Source organism: Cupressus sempervirens, chromosome 7 (genome assembly GCF_028749045.1).
Source record: "Cupressus sempervirens isolate cs-2001-9-10 chromosome 7, ASM2874904v1, whole genome shotgun sequence".
Classification (NCBI taxonomy): Eukaryota; Viridiplantae; Streptophyta; class Pinopsida; order Cupressales; family Cupressaceae; genus Cupressus; species Cupressus sempervirens.
Window position 1 is genome coordinate 929,228,383 of NC_143124.1, and position 14,567 is coordinate 929,242,949.

Here is a 14,567-nt window from a genome sequence, read left to right on the forward strand (position 1 = left end):
TATGGATAGATCGAGTGAGGGTCAAAAATGCTTTGGGGACATCTCTGTATTTGCTTATTTATGGACAAGAGCTAGTGTTTCCACTCAACCTCAGAATTCCTATTTTGAAGTTCATGAGTGGATATGCTGAGGACACTAACAAAGTACAAATCAAATTGATTTGAGAATAAGGTTATTATCAAGTTCTCTTCAAATTATTACCCACAAGGAAATGGGGTAGCAGAATCCATGAATAAGAATTTGATCATAGTAATCAGGTGATTACTGAAGGAGAGCCCTAGAGACTAGCATACATAACTAAAATATTCCCTATGGATAGATCGAGTGAGGTTCAAAAATGCTTTGGGGACATCTCTGTATTTGCTTATTTATGGACAAGAGCTAGTGTTTCCACTCAACCTCAGAATTCCTATTTTGAAGTTCATGAGTGGATATGCTGAGGACACTAACAAAGTACAAATCAAATTGATGAATCTGCAGGAGATGGACAAGAAATGGATAGCTACATTGGAGCATATGGATAAGCATCAAGCTGTCATGAAGAGGTGGTTTGACAAGAGAGCCATGATAAAATCCTTCAAGATTTCTAACCTTGTTCTACTTTGGGATAAGGTGAAAGAAAAACTAGGCAGCCATACCAAGTTTCAATGCTTGTGGACTAGTCCCTATCAGATCACATAAATCCTTGGGGAAAACACTTTTAGGCTCAATTCTTTTTTGGGGAAATTTCTTCCCTTACTAGTAAATGGGAAATTTTTGAAACATTATTTTGAGGCCTAAAAGAACCAAAAAGAAAAAATTATTTAAGTTTGATTTCCACACTTATATTTTATTTCTGTAGTTAGTTAGGTTTTCATTTTTTGCAAGTGTGTTTATTTTCTGCAGGTATGTTTGTTTTTAGTTGTGTGTTTGCTTTCAATCATGTCTTTGTTTCCAAAGTTATGTCAGTCCTAGGGGTTAAGGTGCACGTGAGATTTTATCTCGAGATATTTCACTAACTACTCTTTGGTTCTAACTTTCAAGAAGAGGTATTTCTCTGTCAAAGCATTTGGATGATTGTGTGGCTTATACCAACTGAGTAACTGATGTTGCTTATAGAAATAGGGAGACTTTCAATCTTAAATTCAGGGTTCTAAACCAATGAGCTCTTAACACTTTGTGAACTTAAGAATTGATCATCTTAGGTGTTGTTGAATTAAGGTTGAAGAAAACAAGGGATGATTCAAACTCCATTTGGTTCAAACGGGATGGGTCTTCTCGAACAATTGCTAAGATCATTGTTTGGCATGAGAGTTTCAAAAAGTTCTAAAAGAGGAATGCAAGGGATGCTCACTAAAGATCAAATCCAAGAAACAACACCGATGTCCTGGCTACATAGTCTAAGCATAGTTAGGATACTAAATTAAAAAAAGAAGAAGAAAAAAAAAACAAAAAGGATGATGTTAAGATTGAAGGATTCTAAAGAACTGAAATGGCTAAAAGATACAATTTCAAAACAAAGTATCTTGTACTAAAATGTGCTTCATCAAGTAGTGGCATTACAAGCTACATGGAGTGATTCTTCAAAATTTGCTAGAAAATTAAAAGAAAGTGATAGCTCGCTAAGATCCCTTGAATGGATTCACTCATCTAGTCAAGTGAGAAATCAATAAACACCCTTCGTGAAGATCCTTAATGAATGAGCCAAGAAGGATGGAAGATTGTTTCCATGTTGTCAAAAAACTTTGATAGATTGCATATTAGGATGTCAAAGGGAATGAATACAAAAATCACACAATGGGCTCAAAGGTTTTAGATTCTAAAGTTTTGACTGTGAAGTTATTCAAAATAGACTTCAGGCATTCGGATTTTGGCTGGTGTTCCACACACATTGAGAGAATATTTGCTGATGAAGAAATGCCTTTGTCATTTCTTCTTTTTTTGGGCTATTTTTTGTGGTTCCACAATGCAGGCCCATTTCGATTAGGAAATGGGGACCCCCTACTTTTTTTGGATTCGGGCTAATTATGAGGCACTAAGTCTAAATCCTGATGTCAAAGACCGTGTCTTCTGAAAATTTGAAAAAACCCAAAAAAACAAAAACAAAAAAAATCAAAATTGATTTTTTTTAAAAAATTATTATTATTAGCACAACTGCAGATTTATGTAGTTGTGCATACATGCAGCTATGTGATGTCACCATAAGTTTATAAAGAGGGAGGGGCTTCACACACCCCTCACCTTGTTTTCATTTGCTCGATGCTTCAAGTTTAAACACTTGCAGTGCACTCTCCACTTTGAACAGCCCTCCCGCTCCATAGACTACACACTTTCACACCCAAGTGCCAAAACTCAAACAACATCACCGCGCATTAACTTTGGTGCACCCATCTCTCCCTTTGCATCATTCTCATCTCCCTGCAAACATGAATGACCAATGCATATCTGCACACACAAACTAGTGTGCATCTGTGCATTGGATCTGCCAAACCCTTTTCATTTGCAAAACTAAAAAACAAAGCCACCATGTAAAGGTGGGGGTGCACAAGCATGCACCTAATCTGATGCACTATTAGGAACCCTCTAAACTCACACAAATGCAAAAATTAAATCGGGTGCATTGTTGCGCACCCATTTTGGTGCACAATCATGCACCCCCTACCTACATAGACCCTCTGCATGCAAAAATAAAGGTGTGCACTTGGCTTGGTGCACTATTGCACACCCCATAAATATGCACAAAACCTCCACCATGGATAGTGGGTGCACACTTGCATACCCAACATGGTGTGCAAGAGCACACCCCTACATAGTGCAAACATCAAAACAAATGAGGTGCGCACTTGCGAACCTTATTTTTTTATTTTCTCTTGACAAATAAAAGGGTTAGAGATGTTTTGACACATCTATTTTTGATTAAATATTTTCATAATCTTGTCCTTTTTTTTAGCTGACTGGATGGTTCTGGCAGTATTTTGTATTCTGTAGCTGATGGTCCGATGGTGTTTCTGTATTCTGTAGCCGACGGTCCGGCAGTGTTTCTGTATTCTGTAGCCAACGGTCCAGCGGTGTTTCTGTATTTTGTAGCCGATGTCATCGGTAAATAGTTTGTAGAGGATATAATATTTGTGGCTGACGGACTCCTTCGGGAAGGTTCGACGGTAGTAGTTATATCCCTTCTGGGATCATTGTAAAGCATCAATCATCTATTATTGCGAATATTATGAATCATAATGTATGTCTGGCATATGTGAATATGATTTTGATGTTCGTGTTCATTGTTTCTATGCATTCATTTTCTTTACCTGTACGGTAAACAATTTTGAACTAATAGAAGTCATCTTTGGTCATCCATATAACATGGCATCCTCATCTGGTGAGAAGATGGCACCCAAGCCCATGGTTTTCAAGTTCCAAGGGGTCCCATCCAAGTCAAGATTCCAAGACGACTTCACAGAGATAAAAGACATTGATTTGGGATACACAAACTCAGGAGAATTCCTAAGAATCTGCAACAAGCCTACAAAGAGATCAACTCTGGTATCTTCTTTGATCCAATCAGGGTTGGTGAGCATAGCTTCGCACCTAATGTCAGTACAATCAATGGAGTTAATCATGACACTGGAACAACACTTTGTTTTGGAGGAAAAGGTAGTTAAGAGTGTTACAGGAGAAGTTGTACTAGACCTCCGACTTGCCAACATTGAAAGGGGCTTTCATCTCCCTAGGGCAGATCAATTCATAAGACTCTCCTATGAAGCAGTAGAAAGTTGGTATAGAGAGCACCTAAAAGAAGCAACATAAATCATTCAATCATCTTACACTAGTACATTTGACCCAATTTATAGACCAAAATTTTTTACCATCTATTAAATATTTTAGATTGGTCAGAATATGGAAAGGAAAAATATATTGGTTGAAATTTTGACCAACATGAGCTTAACATATAAAAAGTATAATTTTGGCCTATTTTATTGTTTTCTTTAACTCGCATGTGCGAGAGTTGTAATTGTTGTCAAGAGAGTCAAGGGTTTTCCCAATGGTCAATTGAAGTTCAGGGCATGGTTTTTACTCTGGCAATTTGAAGTTGACAGAGCTTTGTGGTGGGCATGGTTTTTACTCTGCTAGGCATGATTTTTAACTCTGAGATAGGGCACCTATATTATCAACCTCCATTGTATTCAATAGAGACAACTTGTATTTGGGTTCAGGCTCTTGTGTGATCTCATCAAATGTGGCAGAGGCTCTATAAGAGTTACAATTATGCATGTCATTTTGATTGTTTCTATTTCGTTTTGGTTTTGTACTACATTTCTAGGTCATTCTGGAATTTGCAAGGGATTTATATTCTTCAATGCTTTGATTTTGCAGTTCCTTGTTGGGGTTTTTAAGTATTAGAGGAGCGTATAATGATTTAGAGTAGACCACATAGGGTTATGACAGAAATTCTCTCCCCGCTTTATTCACTAAATTACTGATACTACATAATGTATTCTGCATCTTACTTTCTTCAATAAAATACTCAAGCTATGGAATGCAATCTGTATCGTTCTCCACTAGTTGCATATACAATTTTCAAGCCATTTCTCTTAAGTGCAAAATTGGAATTCTAATTTCAATATCTACTACTTCTGTTCATTCAATTTTACCACATGAATCTCTCAATTTAATGTTGAAGACTCCTTAAATCTTGGATCAAAATCGACCACTCTCAATGCTGCCTTCATCTTGAATTGGACTTCAACTTGACTTCATTACTTTATCTTAAAATATAATGCTTCCCTCATGGTTCAAATTCCCCAAGAGAGCTAGAAATGCTCCTCACAAAGGTCAATTTCAGCTTAGAGCTAGAAATGACCACACAACTTTACATAAACCTTCCACATTCTGCCTATAAAATCTTCACTTCTTTGTTGAAACATCAAAATTTCTTGTTTCCCTTTTTAAAACTTGAACTATAAACTCAAAATTTTTTGTTTTAACTTCAAATATCTATACTTTTAATTTTCCTCTTATTCCTTAGGTGGATTCTAGTGATGGAGCTGGAAATGGTTGAGGAGAAAAACCAAGACTTCATACACAAGCTCAAAATGCAATACTAAGGTCAAAAATTGGACAAGGAGCTGGAAGTGAGCTCTCAAGGAGGTTGGAATTTAGAAGGGGAGCTGGAAATGTTTCTTAGCTTGATCAAATTTTAAGAAATGAGCTAGAAATGTGGAAGGTTTTTGCCTAAGACATTCATTTGTCTGGAACTTAACTTGATTTTTCAATTGAATGTGCAAGAATCCTTAAGCATTCCCTTGTTCTATATAAGATTCTTAAACACTTTTGTCTTTAACATTTGCATCTTTCTATCCCACTTGACTTACAAACTGAAGGAATTTCTACCACTACTCGTGCCTTCAGTTTGACTCGGTTCATGATTTCTACATTTCCATGACCTACCTTTACGACTCTCTTGTCAATGTCTCCACGACACTTTTTGGGCAACTTGTTAACAACTTACTTAGTGATCTACTTGATACTTTCTACCATTTTCTTCCAATCCTTGATGAATCTTAGATCATGGGTTAATGACTCACTCACTTCCTAAGGAGAGGACCTAGAGGCCAAAGCAACTACCACAACTAAGCCTAAAATGACCATCCACTAAGCAAGTGAGGGGGTCCCCATTTGCAATGGGGAAATATTTGAAAAGGTCACAACACTACTATTATACACACACCCATTTAGAGTGGTCTTTTTTTTTTTCTACCATTTTCTGGGCTCTACCCTTACCTTTCTATTTATCATTGTACTGGCTTAGCAATTAATCTTCTCAGGTTCACCCCATGCTTCAATTATGCCCATTTTTTTTCTATTCTCTTTGCCCCATTGCTATAGCTATTTTTCTTCATTCCCTTACTATTGTACCTATTATACATTCCACTGCTTTTAATCTATTTCTAGTTATTTTTGCTAGTAATTTCTTTCTTTAGTTGGCATCAACAATATTTGAGTTTTCTCATTTAACATGATGCAAATCAATGGTTCTGACTTCTTTTTGATTAAAGAAATTTCCTAAATCAACTATCATCTATATTGTTCTCATGCATCTCAAGCAAGAGGATTTTATTACATGCTTGGTGTGAGGTTGTTGATGTAGTAAGAATAAGATAAAGCACTCTATTTGGTAGTTAATGTCGAACATAGTGTTGGGGTGTAAGGAAGTAATAAGGTATGAACATTGGGAGAGATATGTTGGATAATGTAGATTACATCAAGTGTTAATTCTTTACATCTATATGCAATTTTCCTTTTTTCTTTAATGACATGTATGGTTGTAGCTTTCACTATATAAGTATGGAGCTTAATTGTTTTTAATAGTACATAAGGGACAACACGTAGAACAGTTGCTTGGAAAATAAACTTGTCTTTGGAATGAGTTTTACTATTTCTTATCTCACATTGATGCACACCCAAATAATTTGCAATTTTGTAGTAACAAGCAATTTTATGTAGTTTAGTGATGGTTAAACTTGTCAATTGATTAATTATTTTTCTTTTTAATGTGTAGCTAACATTCTTGCAAAATATCAGCCTCTAGTGACAGATGTACAAGGTACACATGGTGCCTCTCAGAGGTCTGAACAGACCTCAACAGTTACCCACGGGGGGCAACTCAATAAGGAAGAAATGGAACATAGGATGAAGTTACTTAGTGAGGATAGGTGACTTGACATCCTCTAGAAATGCAAATCATTCTCTGCACTTTTGTTTGATATAGGCTTTTTGTGTAGTGCATTCCTATTGAGAGTCTTTCATATGCAAGAATTAATTTAAAATTTGGTAATAAAGATTCCAATTCTCTTACAATTTATCACATCATATTGAGCAGGGAGAAGAACTATATCTAATTTCATGAGTTTGTTGATTTGTGTATTCTTTTTTTTTTGCATTTATCTTTGTGGATGATATGAGCTAGTAATTCAAATTTGTGAAGAATACCACTGCCTGCTTTCATAACAAAGTACACAAGTGCATCTATTTTTACCTTTTGGTCATGCAAGTTTTTATATTTTGAAGCCTAGCAATGATCCCTAGTTTGTGAGTACCTCATTATGAGAAGAGTTCTTCGCATTCCCATATTGAATTTTTGTTCTAGAAATTAAGTGAGCCTATAGAAGTATTCTAATATCATTTTTCTTAAAATGTTAATTTGTTGGGTGTGAAAATATTTAGATGTGGGTGCTTAATTGGAGCTGACAGTTGTTATGACCAGTATGCATAATCCCTAAAGCTTCTGTGATTCAGAAAATACTTATGAAGAATGATATTTATTATGTTTCTGACACGTTGAAACCATAAATTCTTTTATTATTTTTTCATGAATTTTAATTTTAGAAGGTAATAAATATTCTTGTCATTTTCCCATTGTTCACTGACCCTTACAAGGGCTTTGTGATTTGCTATAATTGGGGCTTATTTTTCTTTTGACAACGAGTTGCAGAAATTGCACAAAGAACTTGTTTTTGGTGGTGTTTTCACAGAAGCTGAATTTTGGGCTACAAGAAAGGTTTGGATAATTTAAGTTTGGCTATAAATATTTGTGGGTTTCTGTGATTTTTAATCTTTGTGTTGCAATACATGAAATTGACTTATATTATCATGTAGTGGCTTTTAGATTATCTTATTTTAGTCATTTTTATTTCGGATTAATTGGCATTTCTTTTAATCATGTTTTATGAATGGGCCTGTTTATACTATAGAATGACAATGGCATTTGTGTGCAGAGTATGCTAGAGGAAGGATCATTCACAGGTGCAAAGCAACGAACTGGATTAAAAAGTGCAATGCTTGCAGATGTCCAGCCAATGACTGACGGTCGTGTATAATATTTGCTTTCAATATGCTTCTATGATCATTATATTCTTGCAATTTTCACTCAACTGCATTTTTGTCAACCTCCTATAACATTTTGGTATAGAGGAATTGATGTACATTGCGGCTATTATGATTGTAAATGCATCATTTTAGATTTTGCTCAACATTTGTATAGGAAAAAAGATGAGTAAATTTTTTTTAATGTCCTTGAAGAAAATGACTTATCATTGTTTCTCATTAAATCATAATTAGCATGTTTGCTTCTTGTAAATTTTACACTTATGTTATAAGAAGAGTCCTTGATGAACAATTTTGCAGAAAGTTCTAAGTGCAAGTTTTACCTCTAAATTTTTTCTATCTTTATATTTGATTGCTTTTGCAGACAAACAGAGTGACATTTAACCTCACACCAGAGATAATTCACGAGGTAATAAAGTTTTTGCTCTCTTCTCAATGTTTTGCAGTTATAAATTTATCAATATGGTTGCCTTTATTTCTGTTGTAAATGTTAATTTCTAGTGTTTTGTTATGAAATTAATTTTCATGATTCCAGATCTGTTGTAAATGTTAATTTCCAGTGTTTTGTTATGAAACTAATTTTCATGATTCCAGAAATGTGAAATATCCCAAACTAGGATATTACTTGAAATCTGATTTGGGTTCTTAATTTGTGTTGTATCTTTCTTCATTTCATTGCAAAATAGCATTCAAAGGAAATATAGATCTGCAATGAAATAAGTGATTACAAACACAAATCTATTGCTAATGATTTTGATATAAATCATGCATCGATGTTACATCAAATATACTATTTTTAGTATGTTACAATGGTAGAACATGCATAAATTTTCCTTGGGAACCTATTTAAAATGATGCAAATCTGTACAATAATGAACCCTGAGCAAGTCCTCAGATATGATTGCTATTGTCAAACTAGCAACAATCAAGAAATTATCAATTATCAAATCAACATATCATAATACATGGAGAAGGAAGCAAACCCCTCTAAACTACCTTTGGACCCAAAATCACAATATGTGATTCTAAGTGCTTGGATCCCATATGAACCTTAGGTGCACTGCTCCACGAAAATGTTGCGTTGTTTTGATATCAATACCAATACACCACAAACCATAAAGAAACACAATGGAATCCATGTGAAACAAAAACAATAAACCCACCTGGTCAATACCTAGATACCTTATATACTATGCTCCATGGAATTTTTGGGACGAGAACGTGTTTATGATAAGGGTACAGGTCGAAGCCAAAATTTAGGGGATGGGACCTTAGGGGATGGCAATATGCTTCCATTTTTCAAACAGTTGGGACTCAGAACCACTGATTAGTGGGAATTTAAAGGGGTGTTTATTAGATCACTGAACTGTGTAGAGTAGGAATGATATCTTTGTATCTCTCTTACATTAATTTTATTGTCTATAGATTTTTGAGGATACATAAGACTTAGGAGTAAGTTCAAATTTTTATTTCTTGTATTGATACCTGTAATCATATTGGATTTAATTTGTGGTGTTAAATTAATATGATATATCTATTTAAGTAGTTATCATGTTGTGAAAGTCTCAATATGCTTTTGTGCAAAAAAAATAAAAATTCTTTGTATTTCAAAGTTATGATAGCCTATAATTAGCTTCAAAGATGAATTTCATAAGTGTTCTAAATTGTGACATTAGAAAAAAATCAATACCAATGATTGATAGAAGTGAGGAGGTCATAGATGCTTGATGTTAAATATGAACTTGATTTTTGGATTATGTTATGAACATCAGAGAAACAATTTTGTTTCATTTATGACTCATTTGAAATTCTCAATCATTGACATCAAGTAATTAAGATAAAGTTTGTTGAGTCTCGATAGACTTCTTTTATATTGATCAAATTTGATAACAAGGTGATAACATTAGGCAATTAAACTGTTTTATTGTGTGTCCTCCAAGGCACCATCTTCGGCTCACCCAATATGTTCCATGGTTTCCAAGGCTTAATCTCTACCATTCTTATTTTTTGGGGTCTTTAATACAGCTCTGGACAAAAATGTGGAAGTGGCAAAACAATGGGAAGTACAAAAATGAACAAATGCCTTTACAGAAAGCTGATCATCAACAAACAGATGTAAGAGAAGGGCTTATGATCTAAGCTTGAAAATGATGAGGAGAGTATCTATTGATGGTAGTTCATCCCTACCTTTGTCATTTTGTGTGATCTTCTTTTAGGTTTGTCGATAGTATGTTGTATGAGCTTAATAAACAAGTCCAATCTTATTGCATGGGTGGCCTAGGTAGAAGAATCATGTAGAGGACGTGACCAAGCCTTAAGAAATTTGCATCATGTACTTCCTGATAGCATAATACCAATCCATTCCACAATACATCTTTAAAGACCATAGGTGGTTTTCTAGCAACTCATCCTTTAGGAGATGACTTCAACAAGTCAAGCTTGGAAGACTGCTAGTGTCTTACTTGAAATCAATGTTTTTCACAAAAAGGTGTAGCCTTTTGATAAGAGTACGATAGCTTTTACCACAGTAAATGTAGATTTGCACATGTGGTTATTTGGCCTTTATTTTCATGGGATACTAAAAAAAAATTCCCATTCATTTAGATCATTGTTTGGTCAACTATTGGAGACTACTGGGAAACTCTAGTTGGTGGAATTCTTATGAAGAGGCGTGGAAAATCTACAGGTTTGTGGTATTCCCAAAGGTCTCTTTTATTATTCCTGTAAATCTAGATTGTGACTTAGGCATATATCATTGGTAAGTTTCTCTTGTAACATCTATGATGTTTGTAATTGAAAAATAATTGAAACTTCTCAAAGAATGGTTGTAAATCTATAATATGCCTCCACTTTCCTATAACGTGTTGACATCCCAACATTGACAATTACATGTGCTCACTATAGCATGCCTTGCAAGGCATAGAGAACTAAAATGAGATACAAACTTTATTAGATTGCAAGGAGGAATGTCACACCAAATGGTAGGCAATGTCACTCCATGCTTTATTACAAGCGTGATAATATATAATTTTAAGTATTTACAAGATTGTGATGTTCTACTAACTAGTACCCCAATTGAGGAATTGTCATTTTCCAATATCAGGAATGAGAAAGAGGCTACTGATATTATCTAGATAATAAACTCCTCAATGTACTTACAGCAATAAAAATGGTTTAGTTTCTTCATAGCTAATTGTTTATTAGATAAATACCATTCTCCAATAATTATAGTATCTGAATGTTTGATATACCATTCTAGTTGTCTGCTACTGAAAAGAACACATAGCTTGAGAAAATGCAATGGACTATTTCATTCAGTGTTAGCCTTGAAATGTGTTAGCTGGGGTGATACTATCTTACAAGATGGATCAAAAATGTTTAAAGGGTTTGGTAGACTATGGAGACCATAAGGAACTTCTTTGTAACTTACTATACTTTTGTTTCCAATTTAAATCTATATGTAGCATAATATGATCTGTGAAGCAACATCATTTTTGTTGGATGTTTTGAAGCCTAATTTGCCAGAACATGTGCATCTTCAAACTAAGGCAAGTTGTTAATATGATCATGAATCAACTAGCTTTTAAACCTAGTTTAAAAGTGCACTAATGTGCAAAGTCTGGAAAGAGTGAAAATGTAACTATTTATACATTGTTGATTGTAGAAATTACTGTGGTTTTGTCTTTATTAATTTTAATTTCCTTGCAGGTTCTTGAGATTAATTTGGTCACTTTCCCTAATGTTGCTGATGTTATCTTGGCAAATGAAATTTCCAGTCACTATGGACATCCTCGTATAGCACAGTTGTGTGAGAAATCTGGTTTATAAATGCGTGCACTTTAGGTAGGTGATTTGTTGGGAGTACACTTGAGCTTTAATATAGATTGAATATTTTGTATGAAATATTCTCTATATGAATTTTTGTGGAAATCTTTTTTAGGTTTACTCCATTTTTCCTTATGTCAAATGGTTTCTTAGGAAATATTTATGCATCACTAATATTTTAAGTTTGGTTACAACACTATACAAAGTTGCCTAATATCAAATGTGTCATTGTCAACATCCATGCTATTGAGCTACAAGTCTATGAAACATCCTATGCTCTTGAAATTGAATAGAAACTATCAATTCCCTTATTGATTCTAGAACTTTTCAAGCCCTTGTCAAGTTCCTTGGGACCGTTTCTAGAGAGTGGGCATTGGAGTACATTAAAGATCTCCTCCTTGGTAAAGTGGTGGATAGTTTCCCTAATGACCACATTTTCATTTATTACTCTAACCATGGAGGACCTGGAGTACTTGGTGAGTAACTACATTTGTTTAAAATTCTAATTACTGTCTTTAATTATCTCTAGCGGAATTTCCAAATTGCCAATGAATACTCAAACTAAAGAGAATCTAAAAGTTGAACATTTTTGCATTATTTTTCATAATAGATTTCTTGACTACTCTAGGTTGTATAACCCTCCATATACTAATTTGGATTGTTATGTAAAGAAGTTTCAATTGACATTGTCCCATTTATGATAGAGACATATCCCATTGTTTCTGAAATTGTCAGAGTAGTGAATTTTAACCTTATTTTTTATAGATTCTCTATCGGATTGATTAGATTTATTGGGCTTGTTTCCAAAAAAATAGTACTCCTACCCTAAAAGAATATATGCATATTCTTGATAGTACTCTAATATGTTCCTCCATATGCTTTTGTAGTCATTTGGAATAGCTTAAAACTCATGCAAGAATGGAATCAGGCTTAAGTCATTCCATGTCACTTGTTTAGTAGGCTTAATATGGTCAATCATTCATTTATTTTCTTTTGCAAAACAAGATGCATTTTCAACCATCTTAGACAGGGAAAACTATGCATATTCCTCTAAATGCCCTGATGTGTTCTCCTGTATGCATTTTTAGATATTTGCAACATGTTAGTCATAAAAGAATAGAATTGGTCTTAAGTCATTCCATGTCACATCCTTTGTCAACTTAATATGTGTAATCATTTAGGCTTTGATCTGTGGTCCATTAGACTGATTAGTCTCATGGATGTCATTAAAAATCTTCATTCATTTATTCATTTATCATTTTCTATCTATAGCTATAGCTTTTTATTGGAAATCTCTAACATTTGCCACTTGAAGTCTCCATCATTTGTGGCAAATATAGTTCTAGTGTTTTTCTGATAATGTGTTAGAAGAAATCAGCATGACTTATGCAGCTATGATACATAGAGGTGATGATGATGTTTGTTGTGATTGCAATCATGCCCACCCTTCCTTATCTTTTTGCAAATGACTTTGTTGAATTCCTAAAGAAAAAAAATGTTTTTGGCACATTTAAAGAAATGGTGAGGAAATACAACCACTTAAGAAATGCAAGACTATTCTTTTTTCCTCATTTTTGAAGAATTAGAAATGCACTTTAAGTCCATGTTCAGTTTTCATTCTTTGGTGGCTCATTGATTTAACTGTTTGCATCATTAGCTCATTTATATCGAGGCATGTGAAAGCGGAAGCATTTTTTAAGGTCTTTTACCAAAAGGTCTAAATATCTACTCTACAACAGCTTCCATTGCAAAAGAAAATAGTTGGGGAACTTACTGTCCCATAATGTCCCCCAACCCCCCCTCAAGAGTATTTCACATGCCTTAGAGATTTGTACAGTGTTGCATGGATGGAAGATAATTTAATATTTTCTCTTTTAAATAGCAACAATTAGTCAAATAAAATTCATTTTATGGGCAGTCTTGAGCACACAACTCTTTACTAATTTAATGTGAATGGTAGTGAGATGCACAATTTGGAGACAAAAACAATAAAGTAGCAATACCAAATGGTAAGTAGCTTGAAAAAGATAGGAAGGTGTCCTTGAGCTAGATAATCTATGCATATAATATAAGTGATAACATTTCATGGCCCTAATTTATGTTAAATGCTATAGAAATTTATTTCTCAAGTCTTAGTTAGGGGACTGACTCAATGAAACTACTTAGGACATTAAATTTGGGGTTTGAACAAGCAAAACACTAGTTAGGTTGCACTTTCCTTTTGGCTTTAAGACATGTTGCACTTACTTCATGGGGTTTAATAGTTATGTTTTATTTTTCTATTTATCACATTCATGTGTAAGTGCTAATTTTCACTTTCTAGATTTTATAATGGGTTATGGTGCTAGTACTACCATTAATAGTTCAAGTTTTTATTGAAATTAGTAAATATATTAGAAAGCCAACTTCATTTGATCCTATTTCTGATCAAGTGGAACTAGAAGGCGCTTGCTATTTCTGAAGTGCATATATTGATACAAAAAATAATTAACAGGTTAAAATGAGGACATCAGATCATAACACATACAGGACTAGAACCCACATAATGCAGTACGGTGACATCCCTATTAGTAGAGAGCATTTGTTTCTATACATGGGAAGTGACCCTAAAAATGCTAATGCTACTTTCACCTTTGACAATGGGATGCAAACCTTCTTTACCTATGGAAAAAGGTGGTAATCATGTCTCTATTTGTATGGAAAGTGATTTGATGGATTATCATTTTTATTTTTCACTTGATCTAAACTAATAAATATGTTTTTAGGCTTCAAACCTATATCAGATAAGCTCCAACAATAATTTAACATAGATTTAGACTTGACTTCCTTGTATTTCCTATGAAACATATTACATGAATCATCTACTATAATCAGTTTATGGC

The 14,567-nt window shown here is 34.1% G+C and overlaps 1 pseudogene; it reads left to right on the forward strand.

Annotated features, from left to right (window-relative positions):
* Positions 1-13,122: 13,122 nt before the first annotated feature.
* On the forward strand, positions 13,123-14,365 carry LOC149550610 (vacuolar-processing enzyme-like; annotated as a pseudogene).
* Positions 14,366-14,567: the final 202 nt, after the last annotated feature.